The sequence below is a fragment of the Lactuca virosa genome, chromosome 9 (assembly GCF_052849685.1).
Source record: "Lactuca virosa cultivar CGN04683 chromosome 9, Lactuca_virosa_CGN04683_v6, whole genome shotgun sequence".
Classification (NCBI taxonomy): domain Eukaryota; kingdom Viridiplantae; phylum Streptophyta; class Magnoliopsida; order Asterales; family Asteraceae; genus Lactuca; species Lactuca virosa.
Window position 1 is genome coordinate 276,851,862 of NC_136434.1, and position 12,823 is coordinate 276,864,684.

Below are 12,823 nucleotides of genomic sequence, written 5' to 3' on the forward strand. Positions count from 1 at the left end.
CTTGCTTCCTTTCTTTTCAAAACAAAATTCTAGAAGCATTCTCTTCACTGCGGTTCTAGACCAAAATACTCATCATATGTCTTTTTGGTGTATCTTGTATACCGCAATCACATATAATTTATATATTCTTCAGGTCCTTAACTCCTTTTATTTCTAACTGTTTGATCAAGTGTCTCCTCAGCTCAAGCTACCGCAGTCATACCGTATCTCAATCGTTGTCACCATTCTTCACCGCAGTCGCATTATAGGATTCCACAATTACTTCATAATTCTTTTCGATCACATTGTGTGCTATTTAATGTTTCTCATTAAATAAAAATTCCTCATAAAAGCGAAACATTTGTTTTGTAGCATACAACGTTTCGGTTTCTTTCAAAAATCACTTTTCTGTGTTAGACGTATTTTGGGCTATAAAACAAATAAATCTTTTGAGAATCTTTTCGTGTAATGTGTCACTTCTAATAGCCTCCAAATTGTCAAATCCGTTTCAACTTCTCCCTTTTTACAACGGATAAAACCCAGTCACCACATATCCTATTTCGTGTGATCATGGGTCTGACAACCCATTTAATGCCCCGGTTTCCAAGCGAAGTTTATTTTTCTTTTAATTTAAATTATTCTTTTTCTATGGCTGATAATGGCTTAAACCCTAAGGGTTTTTACCATTAAAAGCTGTAAGTTCATCCCTAATTGAAAGCTTTACGCTTTCTGAATCCCTAATCGACGAACAATCTTCATCTTCTTCCCTCTTGCACAAACTGCTTTCCTGCAAGTTCATCAAACCTTTTTTAACAATGGTGAAATCCGGTATTTCCAAGAAGCAATCAAAGGCCTCAGGACCAGAAAAACCCACTGGTTCAGACTTGACAATCAAGGCTCAATCCCTAGCCATTGCTTCAAGCAACTTTAGGGGTGTATTTGAAGATCAACCCCACTATAATGACGCAATCCGTCTCATGATCAAATTCATTCCCTCTCATCCACTGTTTGGTGCATTCGATTCTTTTACCGATGTTGTTCCTCTCCCCACACTATTCAAATGTGCCTTTTCTGCATTTCGACCACTCCATAACCTTCAAGAAGTTCATCTGAACTTGATCGATGACTCACTGGTCGTGCTCATGAAAAATATGTTTTTGGAAGCCATTAATCTGAGAGTTCCACCCAATACCAAGGTCTTCTCTCCAAGCACACAAGATATCATCACTACTCTGTACCAGATGGGGTACAAAAAGAAGCTTAAGGGCATTGGCGAATTCAAGAAAAACTAGTTACCGGCGGTGTGCCAATTCATTTGTCACTTTGCGATTCGAAGCTTGTCCGGCAGAACCGGCGGCACAGACAACATGGGGATCAAACTACTCGAGCTTGTGTGGAGCATCTTCACTGGCAATGCAGTCAATTTTTGTCAAATTCTGTGGGATGACTTCCTACAGTACATCCCTAAGGAGGCTCCACGACTTGATACTACCGAGCTTACTTTTGCTCGTTTTTGGTCTCTCTGCGTCTCAGATCTACACAAGGAGGCGAAGTTAAATATGGGTGATGATTCCACTCTCTTCATCACTCGCGACTTGAAAAGGTACACCACCTCAAAGGATCAATCTCTTTTTGGACAACTTAGGAGACTACGTGGACACATCCTTGAGTCTATTGGACTCAATTCTCTTGAAGTCACTGACCACATTGAGGCTACGGATGGTATTGACCCATACCATTCCTCCCCACCTCATCCCAGTTAGGCTATTGTAGTTCCTACCAAATCCCAAGGTCCCTCTAGTACCGCAGTTCCTACTTCAACTTCAGTCCCTCCTACCGAAGAACAATCTAACCCTCGACAAACCACGCGTCGTAAGAATATTGTCTCTTCTAAAATATCCCCCGGCAACATAGTCACCAAGGGTGACAATCCCTCCAGAAAACGCAAGATAGGGATTATTGAATCCTCATATGACACTCCCTCTCCCTCTGAATCTCATGACATTCCTATCAATGTTGTAGAAGGCTCTAATCACGACTCCAATGATCTCTTTAGAATCAAGAAACTTAAACTTTCCCATAGCCATAGCCAAATGTGTGACCAGACACATACCGCAGTCTCTCGGAAGACTCCAGTAGTCCTTGGAGCCCCCACAGGCTTATTTGCTTCTACCCTTTCCAGCTACTCATATGCAGTAAGTGCATCTGTTTCACTTAAACATTGAAACACAACCCCATCAGGATCCTAAGAGGATATCAGTGGTAAGACATGCCCTAAGGTCTCCAGGGCAGCACACCTACACGTCTTTGAGCCTGATGACTTGTGCTCCATCCTCCTTTCTGTTACACAAACACTACATACACCAGACCAACTGCAGGGCAATTCTTCCGCCCTTGCCAGAACCGAAACTAGACCACACTTGACTACGGGTCAAGGAGACCAAGGAAGTTCGGGAAATCCTACTCCGCCACCGTTACACTTAAGTGATTTAGGCGTGGTGAGCACAGTTGTCCCAGGATCCACGAACCCAGGGGACACCCCGGTGCGAACACAAGGATGTGACGGTTATTGTTCGGATGATTCCTAGACTCGGTTTCCACCAAACACCGAGTCCGAAATCAAAAAATATGAAGCTTTCTGCAGGGCGTTCCAGGGACGCAAGGCTCAACAGACAAAGCAACAACAACAACAACAACAACGGGCACAAGAAATTCAGACCGTAGCCAAATACTGGGTAGATGCATTCAGCAATGCTAAGACTGCTCATGATCTTTTCAAGCTTCGAGAATGGGTGACCATAATGGAAGCTATGGTGCAGCAAGCTCAGAATCTTCAAGATGGTGCTAGTCCATCTAAGCCTCCTCCCACCGCTAAAAATGATGACTCAAACGCTGATGGCATCGCAATAGAGATCAGCTCAGGTCCGATGTTTGGACTTGATGATCTGGATGTTGATAGAATAGACCAACCTGATCATTCAGACGATTTTTTGATGAAGAAGACGAACCAAGTGGATCCCAACACTCCACTTCTAAGCCCAAGGAAAAAAAGAAAAGAAGAAGCTGGCAGTGTCTCGAGAAGAGTTTCTCTCCATACAATCGAAAGTCGACCAGATTCTGGCTGCAGTCACTACTTCCCAAGCACAACAAACCGACATTGTTGGACCGCAATCTCTAGAAGAACGAGTCGAAAGATTAGAAGCCAGAGAACGATTGGTTGCGGAGCGAATTTCCCGGAAGGTTGAAATGGGTATTCGAGCCCTTGACAACTCTCGTACTGCGGATCACAAGCAGTTCCTTTCCACTGCTGAAACTCTCATTCAAGAAGTGACAACAATCAAAGAAGAACTCAAATCCACTCTTGATCGTCAAGCTGATAATTCCCAGAACCTTGTCCACGAAATGCACAATGCGTATGAGTCGGCTCTTGCGGTACTTCAAACAACCGTCAATGGCCTGAGACGTTCTCTCACGGCAAACTCAAGTGTTGACGAAATTTTGTGGTTAACCAAAGAGATCTACAATTTGCTTTTCAATACCGAAGTTCCTTCCAATGTTCAAATATCGGACCTGATCAAGTCTCAGTTTGACATGACGTTTTCCAAGATTGATGGCCTCAGACAATGGTTTGAGGAGCAATAAATGGTTTCTTCCTCAAAAGGGGGAAGTGAACACTCTCATCCGCAGCACCATCAATCTACCGCAGCAATCCCAATTCCAATTCCAATCCCATCCTTTGGTCCAACTCATCAAAGAATCGAGACTCAGCAACCACCACCGCAACCAACACCGCAACCACACTGCAACCATCTCCCAAACCATCAACTCCGATTCAACCTCCAGTGCAATCTCATCATTCTCCCCCTCCAGAACAAAATTCCACTGAACAAGTACAACATCAATCCCTTCCTCATCAAGAAACTCCTCCACAGTTAAAAAATTTGGAATCTTCAATGTCATCAGTTCACTCCATTGACTCTCCTGCCACTCCATTGATGCTCCTGTCGCAGTTTTGACACAACCATGGATGAATCTCTGATCAACTCCTGGGTTAATCCCACACGAAGACTGTTTGATGAAGATTATAGGCCAGTACTGACCTATGATGAACCACCTTCGGATGGATATTGGGATACCCCAATCTCTCCTAATGCTAAATTCTTCACCGTATTTGAACCTTTTGACCACAGTCTTCCTGATGAACAAAGATTGCCTCTTGAATTTGAATGCCTGAGCAAGTTCCATGCCAAGCATGGATCAGAGTTTGAAAGCATTTGGTCGAATGATAGACCTTCCGTAGTCAAGAATTTCAATATAAGGAAGTTCATGAAGACTGACTTCCTTCAGTATACACTTACCAGAAGAGGAGACGACTACATTAGAACTCAAGCAGACTTTCCCTACATGAATCCGGAGGAAGTGTTTCTGATTGCTAGGGTGTTTCAAATCAATTCTTAGAAACATCCGAAGATGAAGATAGCATATGAGAAGGCATGTGAATACCTCAAGTCAGCAGTTTGTGATTTTGCCAAGATTGATGGGGACATTCATCCGGCTCTCGCCCAAAAGTTCAATCTTCCTGCTCTTGAACCTGTACCTGTGTTCACCGAAGGATATCAGGATAGATCCTTTGGAGCAACCAACTTTCCTGCTCTTGTTTCTACCGTAATCACTCTGCTTCTACCGCAATGAAGACATACCTTTTGTACTGACGTGATAGCATCTGTTTATCCAATAGACATCTTATGGTGTTTTTTAATCAGTAGTTTATTAATATTTTATTTTTATTGTAAGTCTTCGAGGCTCTATAAATTGAGTGCTCTTACTTTGTATCAAATACCTCTACCACCACTTCTACAATTTCTAATCACATATCAGAATTCTCTTCTCTTATCACTTCTCATATCTTATATCTTCATCTTACTTACTGATCATCATTGAAGATCTTCACCTTAAACTGATCTCACTTACTAACTCGTTTCTGAATGCAAACCGTGTTTTGTATCAGGTGAAGAAGCCTTCAACATACTAGACACATACAACATGAAGCTGAATTCTTCCAAATGTCATTTAGTAATGAGGTCAGACAAGTTCCTTGTATACATGGTAAATAAAAGAGGAATAGAAGCGAGTCTAGGGTAAATAAAGGCCATCATTGATTTAAGATCCCCATTCTCGACAAAGGATATTGAAATACTATCAGGAATAGTAGCAACTATAAATAAGTTCATCTCAAGATCCTCAAAGAATTGTAAACCTTTCTATGACATCTTGAAAAAGAAAAAAAAGTTTGAATGGAATAAAGAGAATGAAGATGCTTTTCAGGAACTTTAAAATTATTTAAGTTCAACACCCATATTGATGAAACCATTCGATAGAGAACCACTCATTCTCTACCATTCAGTATCCTCTAATGCTGTAAGTGTAGTTTTAGCCAAACATCTTAACAGGGACCAACATCCCGTATACTATGTAAGTAAATGTCTCAGGATCCTGAGACTAGGTACTCCCACATTGAAATACTAATACTTACATCAGTAACTTCTTCCACAAAATTAATACGCTATTTTGAAACACATACTATACATGTAAGAACTAATTACCCCGTGAAGAATGTTATGAGAAAACCAGAGATGTTATGAAGGTTGGCAGAGTGGTTCGTGAAGCTAAGAACACATGACATCAAATATGAACCAAGATTGGCAATAAAATCACAAGCTCTAGCAGACTTTGTGGCTGATTTTAGTGATGATCTACAACCTGAAGAAGAAATAGAAATCAAGGAACTCCAAAAAGAATATAACATGGGAAAATTGACACTCTTTAGTAATGGAGTTTCCAACTTTAAAAGAACCGGCCTAGGGATTATACTTAATTTGACACAGGGGGACATCCTACCCCATGCAGTCAGTTTTGAATTCAATGCAACCAATAACGAGGCTGAATACGAGGCACTGATCATGGGATTACAGATGACCAAGGTTATTCAAATCAAGGATCTTCATGTATTTGTTGATTCTTTATTATTAACTAATCATTTTAATGAATCCTATGTAGTAAAAGATGAAAGACTAGAACTACTCCTCTAGATTCTAAAAACATTAGCCTTCGACTTCAAAGCTTTTTGCCTAGATCAAGTTACCAATGAAGAAAATGCCGAGGCTGACGCATCGGCCAACCTAGGATCTTCCCTCAGGATCCTGCCGGAAATCAGGATCCCTATAACCCATATACTAATCCCATTGATAGAAAATCCCTCCAAGAAACCAGAAAATCCCAATGGACATGATCAAACAACCAACATAGCAACAATTGAAGATCCTGACCCTCAATTACTTCTTTAAGATCCTAAGAGTCAGGATACCGACATCCAGGATCCTCCGCAAAGCTTAAGATCTTTGATACAACTTATTATGGAGTATCTCCAGAATGTCATGATTCCTAAAGAAGAGAAAATCGATAGAGCATTCCGGATGAGGGTTTCGCGATTTGTGATGATTCAAGGGAAAATATACAAGAAATCCATGGTTGGTCCATACTTGAGATGCTTGGAAAGTCATGAAGCTACCAAAGTACTAAAGGGCACATACGAAGTAGATTGTGGCATTCATGATGGGGGCAGATCCTTATGCTCCAAAGTGTTAAGGACGGGGTACTACTGGCCAACAATGAAGAAAGATGCCTTCTTACATGCACAAAGATGTTATGCTTGTCATAGGCGTAGCAACATCCTCCACAAACCAGTAGAACCTTTAAATCCTATCATCTCCCTTGGCCATTCACGAAATAGGGAATATATATAGTTCGCAAGTTACCAAAAGCTTTTGGTGGAAAGGTCTTCATTCTAGTAATGACTGACTATTTCTCAAAATGGGTAGAGGCAGAAGCCTTTGTTCAAATACGAAACAAGGAGGTAGTCTCATTTATCAAATGTAATATTTTTACCAAGCTTAGGATAAAATGATAATGTCCACTCTTATTCATCCTTAAGCTAATGGTCAAGCTGAATCCATCAACAAAATCATACTCAACAATTTGAAGAAAATAGTAGAAAAAAAGAAAGAAAGATGGGTAAATGAACTCCCTTTCATCCTATGGGCAGATAGGAGCACTTCAAAAATGGCCACATGCCAAAATCCATAATCCTTGGTGTTTGGAACAGAAGCTACGATCCCAACTGAAGTGGATATCCCAATGGCAAGATACTAATTACATGATCAAGAGAACAATGATAGGACCCTAAACCATGATGTTGACACTATCGATGAACTTATGGATCTTGCTAGGATTCGCATTGCTGCTCATCAACAAAAGATCACTAAAGAATACAATAAGAACATTAAAGTAAGAAGATTCCAAATAGGTGACTTGGTCCTTACGAAGGCATTCCAAAATACCAAGGATCCCAATGCAGGTAAATTGGCACCTAAATGGGAAGGATCATATCCTATTGATTTAGAAGTAGGAAAGGGAGCATATTGGCTAGCTGACCTTGAAGGAAATGTCTCGGACACACAATATCTAACTATGGGATGTGAATAAGGGGATCATATGTTTAGATCCTAAAGTTTAAATCTAAGGTTTATAACATTATCATGTTATCCTGAGTTGTGATCGTCCCCCGTAAATTTCTATGTTTTATAACATTATCATGTTATCTAAAATGGGATTTTCCCTAGTTATCTAAAGTGGGATTTTCAGCACGTATTATCTAAAATGGGATTTCCCCAATTATTTTGGGATCTTCCCTAGTAGGGATCTTCCTTAGTCATTTTCTAAATATTATCTTTCCAGTTGGAAAGCAAAGTAAGGATCTTCAAAGATTTCCTAACATGGATCCTTCTCTATGAAAACTTCAATATCATATGAAAATAACTTGTGGATCCACCTAAATCAAAAGATTACAAAACCTAAAAATCACGAGGTTATTCAGCTCTTAAGAGTTCTTGTAAAACCTGAAATCTTTCATATCCTGATTGCATAAGGATATTTAGAAGACCTATAGTCATATCAAGCATATTAACCACACAAGCAAAGGGATACAAACATCAAAAACCATATATTAAAAGGGTTGCACACCAGCCCCACAAAAAAAGAAAGTTAAATACTGTCCTACAAAAACCATTCGAAATATTTTCGATAAACCAGGCTAAACTATAGACTAGTTATCATCGCCCGAGATGTTATTTTCCTTGCCCACCTTTGGCTACTGTCCTTCAGGGTCCTGACTGGTATTAACATGCTGACTAGTTAATTTGGCCAAAGCTGGACGCCACCCAACTATGTCCCAGGATCCCACGTTCTTGATGTCCTTTGCCAACTTGATTTTTGCCGCCCAAACCACCTCGACGGCACTACTCCTGGCCTCAGCTATCACCTCTATGATCTCCACTACATCCTCCTCTTCTCTTTCTGCCTTCTCCTTGACCATTTTCTCCACCCTCCATAAAAGATCCTTGTTGTCCGCTTCTTGTTCCCTCAAATCTTGTTCTGCCTAGTTGAGCTTGGACTTGAGATCCATGGAGGAATGGAAGAGATGATCAATCACCTATAAGAGACAACGATGAGAAAACTAAAGGAATGTATAAGAAAGTACAAGGTTACTTACAAATTGCGAGAAGGAGACCAACTTCTTCAATGCCTTGTCCACGTCGATATTCTCCAGGTTGAAAACTTCAGTTGATTTCCTCTTTCGGGATCCTGGAGTTTTAACAGACAAATCCATATGAGCTTTCTTGGGAAGGAGAGAGGACTTTTATTTCATGGCCACCAATTGGTCACTAGCATCGCTAAATCGAGGTTGGCAAGGGTAAATCATGCAACGGAACAAGTAAACTTGAATCCTAGGCATAACAAAAAAGTTTTATCAGTTCAGGATCCTTCGTATGAAATGAAATAAAATTGAGGATCGTTACTGGTAGACATGGTGATAATAGTAGTTGAACTTTCTTGGTGGCTAGGATGATTGAGCTTGAATGTTCTCTTAATCTTGGGCAGCAAAAGGAAAATTTCAATGTTATCTTCAGTGTCTTCAGCAGGAGGAACAAGCTCTTTAAACTTAAAATCTGCAAAAAAATAAAACAAAATAAGTTGTTTGAATACCATCATCCTTACTATAAAAATGAAACCCTACCCTTTTTAACCCAATACTATGGGATGAGATTTCCATCAAGAATGGAGTCACGTTTCACAAAGAAGTATTTTTCTTTCCAAGAACTATCATTATGCTTGGATTTCAGAATGAGGGGTGATTTATTAGTTTTGACTTTTACCAAGAAATTAGAGTTCCCAAAGGTCAATAGATCATAGACATAAGCTAACTCATTCAAACTAACACTAAGATCCATTGAGTGGTTTAGTCGATTGATCCAGTATAGGATCCTCCAAGCGGCTGGCATGGCTTGAATATATGAGATTTTGTTAATGTCAAAGAACTCAGAAATAATCTAGGGAAAAGGATAAGAAAGACCTATGGTGAAAGGGTATTCAGGAAAAGAGACGTAATAGGAATAAACAAAATCTGGTTGAATCCTTGCAACAAAAGGTTTAAAAACAATATTGTACGGAAAAGCCCCAGCTGATTTCAGAGCTTCGATATCTTTAGTGCAAGTTTCCTCGTAAGAGAAGGCCTTCTGATCCACAAAATCATCATCATGAACAACAATGATGTTTTTATGAGAGTGATTTTCTTTTTTCCCCATGATTGAACACGAAGAAACATAAGGAGAAAAGAAACGAGGATAGTAGCTTCGATGGTATTCAATGAACGTTTGGAGGAGGGCTAAAAGAGTAAGGAAAAATCAAAAGAGTGAACATCCTATGTATACGAGAATCATGGAAAGGTAGAAGGGTGATTTGACAGATTTCAATGTCTGCTTCAACGGCTAGAAATCTATCTGTTGCGATTCAAATTACCCTATTCGTTTAAACCTCAATATCTTGATTTATCTCTTTTGATTTTTAAAATATACCTTCAAATATTTGAAATTAACCTTGATATTTCACAGGTATAATTTGGGATAAATTGTTAGGGCCATGATCCTCAACCCTATTTAGGATCCCGAGTCTTCAAGATCTTTCAGGATCTCGAACACTTCTAAGGATCCTGGCCATTGTTATTATTATTCCTTAACACTTATAACGGACATATTTCTATTCTTTTTCTCACATGAACAAAATTAGTCAACATGAGACTCATTCTCAACAAGGAAGTACTTCAATCAGGATAGAGAACTAGGAATACCAAGTCAAGCAAACATGTTTATTTTTATTCGAGAGGATCCCCAGAATATCAGACTTATTGTTGCTTAGTATAGGCTATAAATACACCTGTAATCCCCACACTATGAACACAATTAACTTTACTACTACATTTGTATTCACATTACCATCACCATTTCTGGAATCTTATATTCAACTAAATAAAAACAACAAGGCATGTGATCATTATCACCTCCAAATGTTTTATGTTGGAGATCCTATAAACGATCAATGGCTTTCCTTGTAACTCACTTGTATCTCTTTGATCATTATTCAATACTTGCAATGCCTTAAACACCAAAGCCTCTCATACAATCATTGTCTAATGAGCAGAACATGCCTTGATGGACCAAGAGGGGATCTTAAAGAGATTAGGTTTTACAAAAACTCTTAAGATCTTAGAAATATGAGATAGCTAATAACCTGATTAGGATCTTGAAATGGTTAGGATCCTTAAGTTAAAAAAACATTGATTTAAAAGGTAGGAGGATTTTTTATAAGGATTATTTTTTAGGAAACTAGGATACATAGAACACGATGATCATTCCTTAGTCTTCATCTGGATTTGACCTTTTGAACTTTCCTTCTGAATTCTGACGTAGGAGAAGTTTTTTGTTGGAAGTTATTCAATTTTCTATGATCTCGAAGCTTGTATCGAGGATGGTCCTTCTTAGAAAAATCCAACTTAGGAATTCACTGGGGAATTTCCCTACTTGGGTATTTTAATGGAAAAGACACGACTTAGATTTTTATGGGGAAGATCCCAACTTACATTTTTCTTGGGAAGATCCCAACATAGATTTTTATGGGGAAGATCCCATCTTAGAGTTTACTGGGGAAGGTCCCAACTTAGATTTATTTGGGAAGATCCCAACTTAGAGTTTACTCAGGAAGATCCTAACTTAGAATTTTATTAGGGGAAGATCCTAAATCATAAGATAACATGATAAAGTTATAAACCGTAGGCAAACACTTTAGGATCTTAACATATGATCAGAAATAAGAGGGTTGTCAAGTCACTAAAGAGTGAAATGATCCTTTTATTCAGATTCCATAGTTAGATATCGTGTGTCCAAGCGAGGTGTGGAACCCTGTCACACCCCAAAACCGGAACTACGGAAACGTTCGGGGGTGGAGGACGTCATGTTCAGTATCACAACAATGCAAAGTAGTAAACAAGCAACAACATCAACCATTGCATTAATAATATAATTTCATACAAGTGTGTTATGTCAAGTTAAATAGACACCAAAAATATGTATCAAAATAAAAGATGAGTCTTGGACGAGCTCCATCTTCTCAAAACCTGGCACCGGTACCTGTCTACTGGTGACCTGAGAATAAAAGTTATTTTGAAAGAGTTTATCAGCTTTAAAGCTGGTGAGATCATAAGTATATTAGTGTCTTTATTTGTATGAAAGCATTTGTAAGATGTTTGTAAGATGTTTGTATAAGTTTGTAAAAGTTTGAATCCTCCTAGAAAACCCTATGTTTCCTACTAAAAGTAGCCTTCTACCAAGGCATCTAGTGTCTGTGTGTGTGTCTCTTGTAAGAGTATGTATTTTCCCAAATCTAACTATCATTAACCAAAAATATGGTTTTTACATTACTGTTCATTGTGTGAATGTTCACAAAGTGAATGTAATGGGAAAATGAAATAGTAATGTAGTGTTGTATTAAGTAACTACTGTTGTACTAACTGCCTTAAACGAATTGTTATTTAAAGTACCATGTGATCAGCCTGTACCCTGCTACCGACTCATAGGAAAACGACGATGTAAGACGTCGTAAGAAATGACGTTTGGCACCCGTAGACTTGCAAGTCCCACTGTAGCGAGCAGCAAGGTGTAGGATAGTCAATCCAGTATAGATGTATACACAAACTCATACGCTCCCCAATTAAGGAGATTCTGGATACAAAACGGTCATGGCAGGTAGTGCCATGCCTCGTTACGTGGCTCACATAACTGTAATAATGTATATGTAATGTATGTGCTAGCTGTATTGTGTGTTCTTCCTCTGTCTAGCATGTATGTATGTTCTCTCTGTATGGTATTGTTTGTTTCTCATCACTATAAGTTATGTTTGTTTCTCATCACTATAAGTTATGTTTGTTTCTCATCACTATAAGTTATGACACATGTATGAACTGACTCATTGTATGTTTCATCAGTCTAGTAATAAATTTGTAACTTCCTAAACTATACCCATTATCGTTTACTAGTAATGTTGTTTGTATGTATGAACATGTTTGTATACCCTTACTACCCAAAGGTATTGAACTGGAAAGAAGTAAACTTTTATATCTATATACATATACATAATATATAACTAGGATTTAAACGACCTTCGGACAAATAACCCTGATACCCTAAGTCCACAACCAAACAAGGAACAGGAAGTAAGGTGAGCTATCAGTCCTAAGTCCTTTCAATCCTACTTATATAACTATATCTATATAGATACACTTTTAACAGAATATAAGTTTAAAAGAGTTTAAGTAACAGTATTTGACATGTAAAAGAGTTTGACAAAAGCATTTGGTATGAAAAAGAGTTTGTAAAACAGTTTGAAGTAAAACAGT